This window comes from Lactuca serriola, chromosome 4 (assembly GCF_051521515.1).
Source record: "Lactuca serriola cultivar US96UC23 chromosome 4, Lser_US96UC23_V15, whole genome shotgun sequence".
Lineage (NCBI taxonomy): Eukaryota > Viridiplantae > Streptophyta > Magnoliopsida > Asterales > Asteraceae > Lactuca > Lactuca serriola.
The window spans coordinates 313,007,899-313,025,958 of NC_136411.1; the positions used below are offsets into that span (position 1 = coordinate 313,007,899).

Below are 18,060 nucleotides of genomic sequence, written 5' to 3' on the forward strand. Positions count from 1 at the left end.
GATATATCTGGGGCCCAACTTTCCCCGCATCCAGAACAAGTAGGTAACACCTTCAGGAGAACTATATCTCCCACTTGGAACTCCAAATCTGACCGACGCTTTTCGGAATAGCTCTTTTGCCGACTCTGAGCTGTCTGGAGCTTGCTCCGAACCTATTGAATCATCTCGGTAGTCTTGAGTACCACCTCGATACTCCCCATGAGTCGCTAACCGACCTCGCCCCAACAAATCAGGGTACTATATTTCCTCCCGTAGAGAATATCAAAAGGACATCTATCAATGCTATCATGATAGATGTTTTTATACGAAAATTTCGCTAACGAAGGATATGTATCCCAACTCCCACCAAAATCTAATAAGCACGCACACAACATATCCGTCACAATTTCGGTGCTCTTCCTTCATAGCCTCTATTTGTGCCTCCCGAATCCGTTCTAGCAATAGAGTAATCACTATCACCCTCAATCATATACTAAAAATAGGAGTTGCGGCCGCCTTGAGGCTGAGAGCACTGACCGACCTTCCACTGTATCCCGGCCTTGACCTTAGCCAGATCGACTAGAATACCTTTTTGATTGACAAGGTGCCCTAGGAACTGCACCTCGTGCAACCAGAACTCACACTTGAAGAACTTTGCAAAAAGTCTCTCCCTCCTCAATGTCTCAAGCACCTCCCTCAAGTGTCCTTATGTTGCTTCTATGTCTTGGAATAGACCAATATATCATCAATGAAGACTAACATAGACCGATCTAGCATCGGTCTAAACATGCGATTCATGAGATCCATGAACGAGGTAGGAGAATTGGTGAGCCCAAATGGCATCACCACGAACTCACAATCGCCATAAAGAGTCCGGAAAGCTTTCTTCTGCACATCCTCGTCCTTGACTCGCATCTGATGATAACCCAATCATATATCAATCTTGGAGAACCAATATGCACCCTGAAGCTGGACGAAAAGATCATCAATCCTTGGAAGGGGATAAGGGTTCTTCACCCTGAAGCTATGCCGAAAACTTAGTCGAAAAGATCATCAATCCTCGATGCAAGTCCTCAAGGAAAAATGCAATATGAAATAAAATCATACCAGAAATCAGGCGTTACATTTGTCCAATCTTCACCAAACTTGTCACTACTTGAGTAGGACACTTGTGCGTTCTTATTCCCATTTTAATCCAAATCACAATCCTTTTTCAAGTGTGGACTACTATAATTGTCAAAACCAACTCTTATGGAATGGATTGACTGATCTAACTTTGTCATTCGCCTATCCATAGAGTCGAGCTTAGCTATTGTAGCCATAGTCTCGTTCCCTCTATCTCATTTTCCACTTGTAACACCATCTCGTGGATTGTGGTACTCTCTTGAGTGCTTTGCAAACTCTTCAATTAATTCTGTTATAGTTGTCGAATCCTTCTTTTTCAGAGGCCCTTGTGAGTCAAGAAGTTTTCTAGTAGTTACATTCACTCCATCATAGAAGATGGAAACTTCTTGTTGAAAATTCAAATCATGTTGAGTGCAATTTCTTAGCAAGCCCTTGTATCTCTCCCATGATTCATACAATGACTCTCCCGCCTCTTTTTGGATGTTAGCAATCTTCTATTGGAGCTTTGAAATCTTCTAAGGTGGAATAACACTACTAGAAAAAAGGCCTTTTACGATGCTCATTACGCGTCGTAAAACGCTCAGACGACGCGCAAATGCGTGTCAAGGAAGGCCCTGTCATAAAGAGAGACGACGCGCATTTACGACGCGCATTTATGACGCGCATTTACGACGCGCGGTTATGACACGCATTGTGTATCAAGGAAGGCCCTGTCATAAAGGTAGACGACACGCATTTGCGTGTCGTAACCTTACGACGCGCGTGTTTATGACACGCAATGCGTATCAAGGAAGCCCCTGTCAAGAAAGGCGATGTCATAAATGAAGATGACACACATTTTTGTGTATCATAATTTTAAATGTTCTAAAAAAAATATTTATATATTTATTAATTTTTAAATTAAATTTGCATTTAATGTCTCATAATAGAAATAAAATATCATATACAAAAAATACAATCCATTGCATAAAATTTAATGTGATACAATTCTATTTTTTACAATATCTAAATTTGCATCTAATCTACTCTCTACATCAAATTCCATCTAAGTAAAGTTGCATCTTGCCTTTCATAATTCTTTAAGACTAATGCTGCAAGATTTGAATCAAGTGGCTTCATATTCCTTTCTTCCACCAACTTTACCTGATGCACAAAATACACCGAAACAAAAAAACATTGTAGAGGAAGGGGTAATTTGGGAAAATGTGAGGGGTATCCTCTGCAAAACAAAACAAAAAATATCCTTTGCAAGATTTGCTCTTTAGTATCCTCTGCAAAACAAAATAAAAAATATATATCAAAAAATTAAATGTTTTATAGTTTTATATTATAATTATGCCTAGAGTATTGCATACCTGAAGAACCATTTGTTAGCTCTACAACACTTTTTGAATCTGATGTTGTATGTTGATATAATAAACAAATAACTAAAATTAGGTTGCTATTTCTTAAAAAGTAATTCAACTTTGGCATATTATAGCTTACCTTCTCTGTTGGTGGCAACTGCAATGAGTTCTTTCACGGCTATATCAGAAACAAGATAAAACTACAGAAAAAAATGTGGGTTAACTCAGCAAATGATAAACCAATAGTTGGTAATTTACAATCTTTCTTTCATCATACAATCTTTATTCTTTAGGTATAATGTATTTATTAATCCAACAATATTGACATTATGCATAACTTGAATTCAAATATAAATTGGACAAGATATAATGTCTTTCTTAAGCAAATAGTTCAATATGCTACCCCACTATCGTTGACTATTAAAGAAATTAGGGCCAAATCTAACAATAGAATGTTTATGACAATTAAGGCCTCATTTGGAAGCCAGCAACAGTAATACAAGCTAGAAAAGAGGGAACAGGTGGTGTTTTTAAGTTATAATTTTGAATAGAAAAGGCAAAACTTCTATAACAACTACTAAAGCAACTGAAGTTAATATCATGATGCCTTCCTCAGATCCTGATGCTGATTTGGTATGCTTGCTTCCAATTTATTTTTCCCACTGCCACTGGCAAGTGTTAGCAGCTTCTCCACGTGTTCGAATACAACACAAATCCGTTTTACATCTTGGATTACTTCCATATCACCCGGTAGCTTGTTTGTTGCCAATGCAATAAGTCAGATTAAAAAAATGACTACTTTACCCTTGTGTCAAAAAATTGTAAATGAGACATTACACATACCTTGCAAAGGATTCAATGCAGAAGCAACGGTGAAGTATAATTGGTCAATTTTTATTCTCGTAAGCTAGTCTGGTTAAGAGTGTCAGCTGCAACTCTGAAAGCAGTACACACCATTTGCTCCAGTAATTGATGTGGTCTTACTATTTCCAGATAATGAAGTATATGTATAAATATTGGATGATGTTAGTTTCATTGATCATGGAGGGTAAATGTGGAAAAATAAAAAAAATGTACCTTTTTTCTTCTCTATTTGGGTCCATAAAATCATCAAACAACAAAAAGTTAGGGGAATTATCAGAGATAAAAACACCATTTTATGTAGTACCTAAAGATAAGATGTCCTTCTCCAACTGCCCAAAGAAGCTCTAACAAAAATTATACACAATTTTCAGCAAAGAAATTCATTTTATAAAGCCTAAAGCAGGGTAACACAACAGCAAAAAAGAAAGAAAACCCAATACTCAAAGATGATAATTGGATGTTAAAAGACTGAATATGACAGGAATATAAAGTGGTAAAACACAGAAACAAATAGAAGAGATGACATGATATGAAGAAAAGAAACTTGAAAAAAAGTAGTAAAGCAATTTAGACATGTTTTCCATATTTTGAATCACTGAATGACTTACTTCCTCAATCTACAATAGTAATAGGTCAGTTAAAGGGCACACTAAATAGCAATACTTCTTTTTAAATCTAGAGAATTTATTAAACTTGTGAACATAAATTGAAACCAAATAAATGGGGAAAAGAAGAACCAAACCCCATATCCTTTTGCTGCTGACCTGGCATGTTTTCATCAGCACTAACAGAAGAATCCTTGACATTTTTATCACTAAGAGAGGGTTTTTGTTTGTCCTTTTGAGCTAAAGTTTTGACAATCGTTGGAATTGGTGGTTTTCTAGTAGATTGGAGAGGATTGGATTTAGCCGTTAGGAATATATATACATATTTTATATAGAAAAATTAAGAAACCAAATAAATGGGGAAAAGAGATAGTAGCTAACCTCAGAAGAATGGAGTCCTTTCAAACTAGACCACTCAATCTACTTGTCATCCTTCCAGACAAGAGTTGACCTCACATGCCATGACCTAACAATTGATGTCTTTCATTGAGCTGGAAAGGCAAAAAAGGTAAAAACTCAACACAGTTTATAAATTTTGAAGGAAAAGTCAGATAACAATACCTACCAGGAAACTGGACAGTTAAAGAAGTCAAATCAATCTTATTTATGTCCATAACAATTGCTTCATGCCAGCTACAAAAAACAGTAAAAAAATAGAGTTTGTGATGATTAATAAGTATTAACGATTGAAAATATAATGAGTTGAGTTAAATGGTTACCTATCTTGTACCCAAACATCAACTTGATCTCCACTACTCGAAGCATAATCTGAAAAGATAGTTATGCCCCTCTTTCTACTCCTTTCAAACTGCATGGTGGTCACATCAATATTCAATGCTCTTGTGCTCCAAGCTAATACACAGTTACCATCATTTGATAGAGAGATACAGTTCCATCAATCTGGATGTTAAATGTCCGTACAGTTCCGTCAACACTTCCACTAATAATCTCAGTTTTTGTTAAACAGATAGACATAACGCTGTCTAGAACATAGTCACAGAGAAGTAAAATTGCAGCAATGTATTTCATTTATAAATAGAATTCCAGCAATATATTTTTATAAAGTCAATTCCATCAACATTTTTCATGATTCCATAATTCAAAATACCAAAATACACATATTGTAGAAGAGAAGAAAATCATGAAAAATACCAACATTTTTCATGATTAAATAATTCAAAATACCAAAATACACATATTCACTATCTGATACGTGAATACTAGCATTGCCATTGCCAAAAACCATTCTCAATAACTAATAGAACAACAGTAGAAGAGAAGAAGAGAAGAAAAACAGAAATTGGCAAGTGTATTATTGGAAGTCGATGAATCAAACCAATTGTCGGGCTATTTAGTAACTAATAGAATAACTTATATTCAATAACAGAGAACTGTAGAAGAGAAGAAAAGAAGAAAAGCAGAAATTGATTTGATGTTACAGTGGAACATCTAATTGAAGAAGATGAAGTTTATTGTCACAGGGGCCTGATTTAATAAGCAATCATTGTACCTGGTATCGAGGAATCAAACCAATTACTGAAGCGTTTTTTTTTCCTGAGTCGATACTTTTTGGAATCGTCATCACAGTTCCCGCTCAATCCCCCAATCGCTCAATCGCCGAACGAATCGACCCAATCGCGGACCCAATCGACGAAATCGCTGACCTAATCGACGAATTGTTGCAATCCAATTCGTCAGAAACGTGTCCCCGTCATCGTACCAATTAATTGCTCGGATCGCCAATGAGCCGTACCTGAGACCGTTTCACATGGCGTTCGGATCGAGACTGTACCCCGTTTGGGTACGAAACGTTCAAAACGTGGTACGTGACCACATGAGCGACTCCTGTGACTATGGTCTAGAAAGGTGTCAATGATCTGTGAATCAATTAAAACTGTCATCAACTTTTGAGAATATAAATATATATAAAAAAACTTAGTACAAACGTAGATGTAGAAAAGGGAAAGGGAAAGGGAATGAAAGCTAAACCCGAATTGGCTCAGTGCTGTGAGATCTACAGTCCCATGCACGTAAGGAACGATCATACCCTGCTGATACAACAAAGATGAATATTCATTGAACTTTACTGCATTCACCTGCACAAAAATGGTGTTATGACTGTGAAATTATAAATATGTCTTATGTGATTGATAAATTGGTTTGTTAGGGAAATTACACACCTCACTGTCGTGACATCGAAACTTTTTGATCACACGCCCAGTCGATTGGAAGAAGGAGGTTCAATTCAAATCATACTAACTACTCATTAGAACCAGCATACACGAGTGGTAAAAGTGTAGAAGAAGGGGAGCCTTTTGGCTGAAATACAGATTCACCATCAAATTCCTTATTATTTCCTAGTCTTTTTGTGGCTTTGATTTTTCTGTCAGTTGTGCTAGCACCAATTGTTAGAACCCATGGAGCTATATTTGTTGCAGTGCCATTGAACGGACCTGAGTTCCCTGTTGCACAACTCACAAATATTCCTTTTTGGATAGCTGCAAATGAGGCTATTGCAATGTTGTCTTGAAAAAAAGGCATGTTTTCTTCTCCAATAGAAATTGATATCACATCAGCTCCATCAGCTACTGCAGGATCAAGCCCGGTTAAGATGTCTCTCTCTGGCCAATCTAGACCAAAACATACTTTATAAAGCACCAGATGAGCATAAGGTGCCATCCCGACGGCTAATATTTCACTCTCTGGGCAATCTGGACAAAAAAGTAGACCATCGGTTCATTTTTTGTGATGGAAGTTTCGTTTAAGCAATTCAACGAACAGTTGGCATGCATTGTTTGAACAAAAAAATTCAAAAAACTATAACAGGTGGTAGTTACACCAAATCATCCACCATGGTTGATTAATCGATAGACCGACTCTCTATCTCAATTTATTGGTAATTACAAGGAGAGTGAAATAAAAAGGAAATGGGGGAAGTGGTAGCATAGGAAAGAAAAAAGTTCAGAACTTTAAAATCATGTCTACGTACCTTCAAAATTGAAGCCAAAAAACTCAAAACTGTTGATTCATGGCTGGAATCGTTGTTGTGGTGCGATGTTGGAATGGTGGAGTCCGAGAGAAAACACAAATTATGATGGGTAGCTATCGTTGTTGGTAATGCATGATTCATCAAAAGCCCTAAGTCTTCGGTCAATCGTCTATTTTGTGAAAGAAGATGTTACCATTGCAAATGCGTTATGTCTGATTAGGGTTTGCATAGAGAAGGAGTGAAAGTCGATCGTAAAGGAAGGGGTTTGTAGAGAGAAGGAAGGGAGAGAATGAAATCGATCTGGCGGGTGTAGAGAGTACAGAGGAAGAGGAAGGCGGATGTTCAAAATTTTGGGGGATTTCATTTTCCCCCCTTACCTATCAAGGACTCCTAGAAACACGCGTTTAGTAAAAATTATAAAGCGACATTTGTAGAGAACACGCTTTTTATCACAGGTGCCCTCCGTATTTTTTTTATTGGTTAATTTTAGGGCGCGCAATAAATGCGTATCCTCTATCCTTCAAATTTTGGAAAGCTGACATTATTTTTAAGGACACACGAAAATGCGTAACGTATATCAGAGAGTGTCATTGTTTGCGCGTCATTAAAGGGTATTTTTCTTGTAGTGTAAATTGCTCAATTCAAGCATCACGAAGATTAGCCTATCTAGTGATGGATCATGGTGCAAGAGATTTCAACCACACATTTGCTTTACTGGTAAATGTGACCAGAAGCATCCTTAGTAAAAGGGATTCCCTTGGAATATTAGGAACATGAAAGTAGCTGACAATGTCTTTTATCTCATCAATGTACTTGAAAGCATCTTCATACTCTTTTTTGGTGAAATCTATGTCCTTGAGTATGGATAGAATGTGTCATTTGAGCTCAAAACTTCTCTCAATTGGTATCTCAAGTGAAACTAGACGTGGTCCATGTTCTTCACATATCCTCTTCTTATAGTCTCCCATCGTCATTCTTGCTATATCTGCCATCTCTTCAACCTTGACCGTTATCTTTTCCTCATCTGAACTTCCTTCAGTAGATGACTATGGGTCTTATCCAACCCCCTTTTTATATGGCATCCTCTCAAAGCTTCCAAATCCTCTATCCGATTGACAAGTGTTTGTTGACTCGTTGACTTTCTTGTCTTCCTTATGGTGGAAAGCGGATTATGGGTCTTGAAGTGGAGGAACAATGTGAATTTTAAATTCTTGGGTCAAAAATCACTAAAATAAAACAAAAATTCATAAAAGGAATAAAATTCATGTAACACTCTAAAATCACAATAAATTTAAAATTTTCAAAACCAACCATGAATCAATATTGTTTACAAAATTGCCATTGTTTCAAAAGTATTATTTCAAATCAGAGTTTTTCCCAAGACCCGGAGACATAAAAACAGGAAGTTGTGTATGATCAAGCCTTTTCCTTCCCATGATCCATTGAAGTACCTAAAACGAAAAACTAAAATTGTAAACAAAGGTTAGTGAGTTCCCCCAAAGTACCAGGACACCACATAACAAACAAGAATACAATATGAGCAGCCAACCTAACTGGACCGCCTCGCAGGGCCTACAACATATTTAAACCACTCCATGGCCATCAGCCTAACTGGACCCACTCACAGGGTGTACAGCTTATCTGGTTATCCCTGGGTGTCTTGGCCTACAACACAAAGCAGGACGACGTAAACCCAACACAACATGTCGACATATGAAACAAATAAACATAACACAAAGCCAACAAATATAGATAATCATACGGATCTACTGAACAACTACAAACTATCATATAACTATCCTTACTAGGATAAAAAATCTAGTAGGCTGGCATTTTTGCCTTCGAGCCACGTGTGAAGTGAGGAAAACTCACCTCTCCGTTTGAATGCAAGTTGAATAAATCTCGGTCCCAAAATTCGGTTTAACGATCACGTAACCAAAACCAAGGACCTAATATCAATTAATCAACTCAAAGTACCTAAAATACCCCTAGGTCAATTTGGTCTAAAGTTTTGGTCAAAGGTCAAGGTCATCTCGGTCCACTCAGCTGAGTATGCGGAGTGTACTCAACTCCTACGTTGGGCGTACCCGCGTTTTGACCGGAGCCAGACAGTTGACCCCATATGGACGGTGTACTTTGTGTTACGCATGGCATACACATAGAATTCCGTTTTCCCCAATAAAAGATTAATGCATTAAGCTTTCCAGTCCAAATTTCAGATCAAGGCCAAAATACCACTAAGAGTCATAAAGTTTCCAAGTTTATAACTTTGCATGCCCATTAAGTGCTTAATGCACAAAATCCCAACTTCTGAACACCTTAAGACCTTCTAGAGCATGCATAGGGAAAACTAACCATCAAGACCACATTTTGAGGACTCAAGATCCCATATTAGGTTTGAAAGGACGACTTATTCAACTACGAGCATGTCATGCTCAAGAATCATCATAGTTGGGACAAAAATTGCCCTAAATGAAGAAATAGCTAGATCTACAAGATAAGATGATCAAGCAAGGATATTTTTACCTCAAGGAGGTTGCTAGCATGGAGAGAATGCTACATCTAAGTTGCTTCCAAGCTCCAAGGTGTCATCACCACCTTGTTAGTCTTCTTCAAGAATATCACCAAAACACAAAGATGAGCTCAAGATGCACTCTTCTCACATAGGGTTAGCAAGAAGGACGTTTTCTTAGGTGGAGGCTAATGAGGAAATTCAATTACTATAAATAAGAGCCTCTAGGCTCTCATATTTCTTGCACCATTCTCTTGATTCAAGAGTATTTCTATTGATGAGATTAAAACAACCTTTAATCTATGAAGATCGATTAGATCTTGAACAAGTATGTAAATATAAAACTGTTAAGAACACAATAATAAGAACAAGACAAGATGGAGTCAAACGTGTCGAATGATTAAACAAAATCCTCAGAAGAGCTCGATTAAGAACATCAACTGTAGAGGATTGGTAGGTTACAAGAACGATTATAGAAACCTGGAAAATTACTATCGTTAAGCTCTCAATCGTTATGAATCCTTAACCTAATATGCATGCAAGCATTAACTTATATACAAAACATAAAAGGCTCTCGGTTGGACAGGCCCAAACCGGAATACAAGATAACTATACTATCGAGCCCAAAAGACGCAATCTTCAAAATAATCTTCAGCCCAACAATCTCCCCCTTTGCGTCAATTTGGAGCGAGACCTTCACTTTTTACTTGGGCCAGCAGCTGAAGCAGGTACCTTCTTCTTCACGGTGCTAAACAGACATTTGGTGATGGAGAGAATGGTCTGTCTAAACCGGATGTACCAATTTATCATGTCATCAAAATACTTGACGTCATCAGCCGAGTTCTGTCACACCCCCAAACTAGAATGGCGGAAACATTCGGGGGTGGATGACTTCACATAGTATCACAACCATTGAATATTGTAAAGAAAGTAACACAACCATCACATATATAATGAAAATGTATGTTGTTGCGTTATACATATTAGCAAAAGAATATTACAATGAGATGATAAATGTTCCATAATAAAACATCCTTAGTGTTCCATTCTCCAAAAGCTGGTGGTTACCTGTATTACTGATTCCCTGAGAAATACAAGTGGTTTCAAAAAAGTGTCAACAATTAAGTTGGTGAGTTCATAAGCGTTTTGTATTGAAAAGTATGTCCTTTTTGATAGTAAACCGATGAACGAGGTTTTCAGAAAATCCAATATTTTCTATAAATGATTTGAAAAGTTTCCCGTGTTGGAGTGCGTTTGTGTTTTCCATACTTGAATAATAGTGATAAAATTTGTGTTAACGATAAAATGGAAAACTGAAATGCATATATGAATCTCGTAAATCAAACTTGTTTTTATACTTTTATGTGAGTTTTATAACCATGCTATTGACACTGATGGCCTGTAACAACGTTCTTCAGGCGTTGCAACTGTTATGACATTTGTCACCCCAGGCCTGCCGGCCTAGCTGTAGCTAACATCTTAGGTGTGGGATTGTCAATCCCGTATAGATCTATGCACAAGTATCACGCTCCCCCTACAAGGGATTATGGTATATACAAATTTACTAGGTATAAACAAATTTACGATAATAAAGACTTTACTTCTTTTGAAAGCATTTCATTTGTCGAGATGTATATGTAAAACGTATGAATCACTTGAATACTACTCTCATTATAGTTTCTCAAAAGTATTTCCCATTTGGTAATAACAACTTGGTGATATAATAGCACTTTAAACATAAGGTTATTTTTGTATCAAAACCTTATAAGAACGATATTATAAAAATAATACTTTGATTTGTAATGTACTTGTATTCCCCCCCTAAAACATGAAAAGAATTGAAAAGTAGGGGTATGAACTCACTCGTTAAGTTTTGAAGAGAGAGGCTAGAGTTGAGCAGAACTTCGACCGCGGATGGTTGCGTCGTCGGGTTCTTCGGGGGTCTCTACACCTTAAATCTTTCGTCGGGGGCTCGAGTGCAGAAACCAAGGTCGTCGGGACAGCTTCTTGTGCTTGGAAGGGTGTGAGAGTATCTGGAGATTTGTGAATGTGTGCTTAAACTCGCAGCTGATGCCATCTATTTATAGTCCTGGAAGAGTGAGTACGCGGGGCGTAATTTTGGAGTACGCTGGGCGTACTCACGTACGCGGCGCGTACGTCGTTACGCTGGGCGTAATATGGCGTCATGGCTTACGACTCCTGGCTAGCTAAACGTAGCTTGGGCGGGCCGATGGGACTCGACTCTGGGTCTAGTACGCGGGGCGTACTCCCAGAGTACGCGGGGCGTAATCCCTGCTTCCGACTTCTAAATTCCGTAACTTTCGCGTACGAGCTCCATTTTTCGCGTTCTTTATATCCACGCGTAGGTGAGATTATGCTCTACAACTTTCATTTAGACTCCGTCGGCTAGTTTTGACTTTATTTTTAATGATATATTTTTAATAGGCTGGGCCTTCTAAAGTTCGTTAAAAATTCATAGGTTCTTTATTCGACGTCGGTTTTCGTTTGTCTTTTTATTGTTTTATTACCACTGAGGAGATCTTCAACTTCCGTTTAGGTGGCGATAGCTAAATAACACTCGATCTTCAATCCGAGTTTTTAGCCCTATACTACTGTTACGAAACTTTGAAAATTCATAACTTCTTCATACGAGGTCCAATTTGGGCGATCTTTTTATGCACGCTCACCTTTCAACGAGAGCTACGACTTTTGTTTAGATACTTAAGGCTAAAATGTATTTTATTGAGATTTTTCTTTTTATGTCAAATAATGTTTTAACGTCGTGTCGTAAATATATGAGTGGTTATAATTTCTTCAATATAACTCAGTTTTGAGCGTTCTTTATGTTTTTGGAAACCTTGGCATGATATCTAATATTTGATGCAGCCCAACCTTGATACTTGAACGCTTTATTTTCGAGGTTAATTTCGTTGTACTTAGCTTTCGAGTGTTACAATGCTTTTGGAAAATATAGGGTTGTCACATCATCCCCCTGTTAAGGGAATTTCGTCCCAAAATTTAATCTAAGATAGTGTTTACACTTTTAGGAAAAAGATGTGGGTACTTTTGTTTCATCTGATCTTCGCGTTCCCAGGTGTATTCAGGTCCTCGCTTGGCGTTCCAGCGGACCTTTACAATGGGTATTCGGCTTTGTTTAGTCCTTTTGATTTCCCGATCCATGATTTCTACTGGTTCCTCCACAAACTGGAGGTTTTCATTTATTGCAATTTCGTCTAGAGGGACGACAAGGGTCTCGTCGGATAAGCACTTCTTTAGATTTGATATGTGAAAGGTAGGGTGTACGTTGTGGAGTTCCTGAGGTAGTCTAAGTTTGTAAGCCACTGGACCGATCCTGGTAAGGATCTCGAATTGGGTGATGTATCTAGGGTTCAGTTTTCCACGTCTTCCGAAGCGTATTAACCCTCTCCAAGGTGAGACCTTGAGTAGGACATGGTCTCTAACTTGGAATTCCAAGGGTTTGCGTCTCTTATCTGCGTAACTCTTTTGTCTATCCCTTGATGCTTTTAGACGTTCTCGAATTTGAACAATTTTCTCCATAGTCTCCCTTATGATTTCTGGTCCAGTGAGCGTGTTGTCAGTTGCTTGTCCTTTTGCTAGTTGCGTGTCCCCCACTTCGGCCCAGCACAACGGTGACCTACATTTGCGGCCATAGAGGGCTTCGAACGGGGCAGCTTTGATACTGGTGTGGTAGCTATTGTTGTACGAGAACTCGACCAATGGTAGATGTGTGTCCCATGCTTTGCCAAAATCGATTACGCAAGCTCTCAGCATGTCTTCTAGGGTTTGTATAGTTCTCTCGCTCTGGCCGTCGGTTTGTGGGTGATAAGCGGTACTCATGTCTAGTCTTGTCCCCAAAGCTTTTTGTAGCGACTGCCAGAACCTTGAGGTGAATCTACTATCTCAGTCTGAGATAATGGATATGGGTACACCATGCAGTCGTACAATTTCTCTGAGGTATGTCCTTGTTAACTTCTCCAATTTATCCGTCTCTTTGATCGGTAGGAAATGCGCTGACTTAGTTAACCTGTCGACAATTACCCAAATGGTGTCGAGCCCGCTTGCTGTTTTGGGTAATTTTGTTATGAAATCCATGGTTATCCGCTCCCACTTCCATTCGGGTATTTCTGGTTGTTGTAATAAACCCGAAGGCTTCTGGTATTCCACCTTGACTTTGGCACATGTCAGGCATTTGCTCACGTAGGTAGCAATATCGGCTTTCATGTTCGGCCACCAGTACAACTTCTTGAGATCGAGATACATCTTATCGGAGCCGGGATGTATGGAGTATCGTGTTTTATGGGCTTCGTCCATGACGATTTCTCTGAACCCACCAAACTTCGGTGTCCACATTCGATCCATGAAATAACGAACTCCGTCGCTCTTGGCTTCAAGGTTCTTATCCATTCCTCTTAGGGCTTCTCCTGTCACGTTTTCGGATTTCAAGGCTTCTATTTGGGCTTCCTTGATTTGCGTGGACAGGTGTGAATGGATCGTCATAGTTAGGGACTTCACCCGGCGACCTGAGTATTCCTTCCGACTGAGTGCATCAGCCACTACGTTAGCCTTTCCGGGGTGATATCGAATTTCGCATTCATAATCACTAAGTAGTTCTACCCATCGTCTCTGTCTCATGTTGAGTTCCTTCTGGTTGAGGATATGTTGGAGGCTTTTATGATCGGTGAAGATTGTACATTTTGTGCCGTAGAGGTAGTGTCTCCATATCTTTAGAGCGAAGACGACTGCCCCTAGTTCAAGATCGTGCGTTGTGTAGTTCACTTCGTGCGTCTTTAGTTGCCTTGAGGCGTAGGCGATGACCTTCCCTCTTTGCATTAAGACACACCCAAGTCCTTGGTTTGATGCATCACAATAGACCACGAAGTCCTCCGTTCCCTCTGGCAGGGTTAGGATGGGTGCACTACATAAGGCTCGCTTTAGTGTCTGAAATGCGCTGTCTTGTTTTTCTCCCCAGTCGAAGATCACATTTTTCTGGGTTAGGGTGGTAAGTGGCTTGGCAATCTTTGAAAAGTTCGGTATGAATCTCCGGTAATACCCCGCGAGTCCTAAAAATTGCCGGATTTCTGTAGGGGTTCTTGGAGTAGTCCAACTATCTATTGCCTTTATCTTGGAAGGGTCCACGTGTATTCCTTCCTTGCTTACAACATGTCCTAGGAAATCCACTTCCCGAATCCAAAATTCACATTTGGAAAATTTTGCGTAAAGTTTCTCTGCCCTTAATGTTTCCAGTACTTGGCGGAGATGTTTGCTGTGTTCTTCCTGGCTTCTTGAATAGATGAGTATATCATCTATGAAGACGATCACAAATTTATCCAGGAATGGACGACATACTCGGTTCATCAAGTCCATGAACACTGCTGGAGCATTCGTCAATCCGAAGGGCATTACTACAAATTCGTAGTGACCATAACGTGTTCGGAAAGCCGTTTTGGGGATGTCTCCTTCCAGTACTCGCAGTTGGTGATAACCAGACCTTAGATCGATCTTTGAGAAGTAGCTTGCTCCCTGCAGTTGGTCGAATAGATCGTCTATGCGTGGTAAGGGATATCGGTTCTTGATCGTGAGTTTGTTTAGTTCCCGATAATCGATGCACATGCGAAAGGATCCGTCCTTCTTTTTCATGAATAGGACTGGCGCTCCCCATGGTGAGAAGCTCATCTGATGAATCCCTTGCTCAGCAGCTCGTTTAATTGACTGGATAGTTCCTGCATCTCGGCTGGGGCTAAACGGTAAGGTGACTTTGCTACAGGGGTAGCTCCGGGGATTAAGTCGATTCTGAACTCGACTTGACGTTCTGGTGGGATTCCTGGAAGATCTTCTGGGAAAATATCCGGGAAGTTACAGACTTCCGGAATATCTTTAATGTTCTTCGATTCTCGTTTCTTGTCTACTACGTGGGCTAGAAAGGCACGATATTCCTTACGAAGATACTTTTGTGCTTTAATACAGGAAATGATTTGTAAACTTCAACTAGGTTTGTCGCCATAAATGACAAGAGTTTCGCCGTTTGGCAGATTTAGGCGAACAACCCTTTCGTGGCAAAGGATATCGGTATGGTGAAGGCTCAACCAGTCCATACCGATGATGACATCGAAACTTCTTATGGAAATGGGCATAAGATCGACTCGAAACAAGCGCTCGTTTAAATTTAGTGTGCACCCTACGTACAAATCGTTTGCGTGTTCTGTTTTACCGTTTGCCATTTCTACAGTGAATATTTTATTGAGTGGTTGGGGTTTTTGATTAAGTAGGTGTTTGAATTTATAACTCACAAAACTTCTCTCCGTACCGCAGTCAAAAAGTATGCATGCATAAGTGTTGTTGAGTAGAAACGTACCCGTAACCACCGTGGGGTCCGCTATTGCTTCTCTCTGTCCTACTGCCAGCACTCTCCCCACACCGCCAATATTCCTTTCCATGGGACAATCCCTCCTGAAGTGTCCAATCTCTCCGCACCCATAACACGCCCGGCTTACTCCAGTACCAGAAACTTGAGTGATTGGTCGTGCCGGTGCTTTACAGAAACAGGCTGTGTGCCCTTTCCTATCACAGTTCTTGCAGTGCATCTCGCGACAAATACCATGGTGATGGTAGTTGCACGTGCTGCACTTGGGCAGAATCCCCGCATATGGTTTTGTTGGCGCAGAGGTAGCAGGAGTTGTGGTGGGGGTAGTGGCAGCATGAACCGCAACCATTTGCTTCTTTGAAGGTTCTTGCGAAGTTTGTCCCTTCCTTTTGTTCCAAAGTTTCTTCTTGTTGTTGTTGTTGGCATTGATTTCATTGTTGCTGTTCCCTTTGGTTGGTTCAGCCGTAATAGCCGCGACTCCTTGACAGACACCATGATCAACAAGAGATTGCGCTAGTTCTTTGGCGCTGGCGAAGGTCAAGGGTCTGGAAGCTAGCACACTTCCTCGAAGTTGGGGTGATAGTCCCCAGATGTATCTCTCGACCTTTTGGCTCTCCAGGGTTAACATTCCTGGGCAAAGTGTTATTAAGTCGCTGAACCTGTTGGTGTAATCTGCTATGTCCGAACCTACCATCGAGAGGTTCCACAGTTCCTGTTCAAGCTTCTGAATCTCGCCTCTTGGGCAGTATTCTCGAAGGAGCATTCTTTTCAGGTTTTCCCAACCCATGGAGTTTGCCACCACCAGGGTTAGTGTCTGGACGTGGCCGTTCCACCATGTCAGGGCGCGTTCATAGAAAGTAAAAGCAGCGAACTTTACTTTGCTTTCTTCAGGACATGCACAGATTTCGAATACAGCTTCCGTTTTCTCTATCCATTAAGATAGAGCCAATACTCCCCCAATCCCGTAAAAGGGAATAGGTTTTCCGTTGGTGAAGTCTTTGTAAGTGCATACCCCTGAACGGCTTTGACCTTGGCCATTTGTAAAACTGTTTGTTCCTCCCCCCGATCCGTTGTTGCTCATTTGTGCCATTGCTGCAGTTACAGCAGCGGTTACAACAGTCTGGAACATATCGGTGTCCATAATTGGAGGAGGTGGTGGAGGTGGTGTTGAAGTTGAGTTTCTGCGTGTTGATCTACGAGGAGGCATGTTCTGGTAGAGAAAAATAAGAATGAATACTATAAGTTTCTAATGTTTTGACAATCGTGTGTTAGTTGTATCTTGTAATTTGTTTTGACTTTAGTTTATGGTTTCAAGGAAGGCATAGAAATTTAAAACTCGAAATTTTTGAGAGGTATATAATAAGAAATACTTCATATTTATACATATAGGTCACACCTGAGGTGTGTTACATTACATGTTTTTGTTTGGAAAATTTGATCCTCCTAGAGATCTCCGATTACGGATACAACAGGGAAAACAAGGGAAATAAGGGGAAAACTTTTATCCGGAATCCTAATCTATAACAAAATTGTTGGGGCTCGAACAAGTTCTACTTGCGGCGTTTGGAGCTAGATTCGGCATCCGACCGTTTGACTCCCATCAGTCGCCTCTCAAGATCTGCTTGTTGTTCCTTCATCTCTCTTATATCTGCCAGAGCCGTTATCATTTGGTTCTGAAGTGTCCCCGTGTAGATTTGGGTATTCTCATGTAGTCCTTCCAGACGGCGGATGTCAGCGGCGTTACCTTGGGTAGCAGCATTGACCTCACGAACTCTGGTTGCTTGCCTGTCCGTCTCGTAGTTCTGGGTAGCTATAGCGTTCACGATAACTGGAAGTGCTCGATCAGCTGAGCTTCCCCCACTGACATTGTAAAAATCTCGGCACATGCCGAAAGGAGGGCGTACACCTTGCTGGCGGCTCCAGTAGTAGAGGTGACTTCCCCACATGGGAATGGGTCCCGGTTAATATGGTCTGATTTCGGGAGGATGAGGGATGGGAGGGTAGAACACTTCTGGCTCGGAGTCTGTCCCGCTAGAAATCTCCTCGATCTCTTCGTCGACTTCAAATTCCTCTCCGACTTCGACTTCGAATTCTCCCTCGATAACCCCTTTGGGTTGTTCCTCGACCTCTTCTTTGATTTCCTCTGGGTCTTCCTCCGGGTCTTCTTCTATCCAACCGTCGTTGCCTTGGTTTGGGTAGTAGGGATCTCCTGGTAAATGGAATCCGACCATTTGTCTGTACTAGGATAGATGTATGAG

At 40.1% G+C, this 18,060-nt stretch overlaps 1 non-coding gene across 1 annotated transcript; it reads left to right on the forward strand.

Moving 5' to 3' along the window:
• Nucleotides 1–1,503: 1,503 nt before the first annotated feature.
• Nucleotides 1,504–1,610, forward strand: LOC145049013 (small nucleolar RNA R71). The gene has a single exon (XR_013683135.1). It is a non-coding gene; the product is annotated as a small nucleolar RNA R71 (small nucleolar RNA).
• The last annotated feature ends 16,450 nt before the right edge of the window (nt 1,611–18,060 follow it).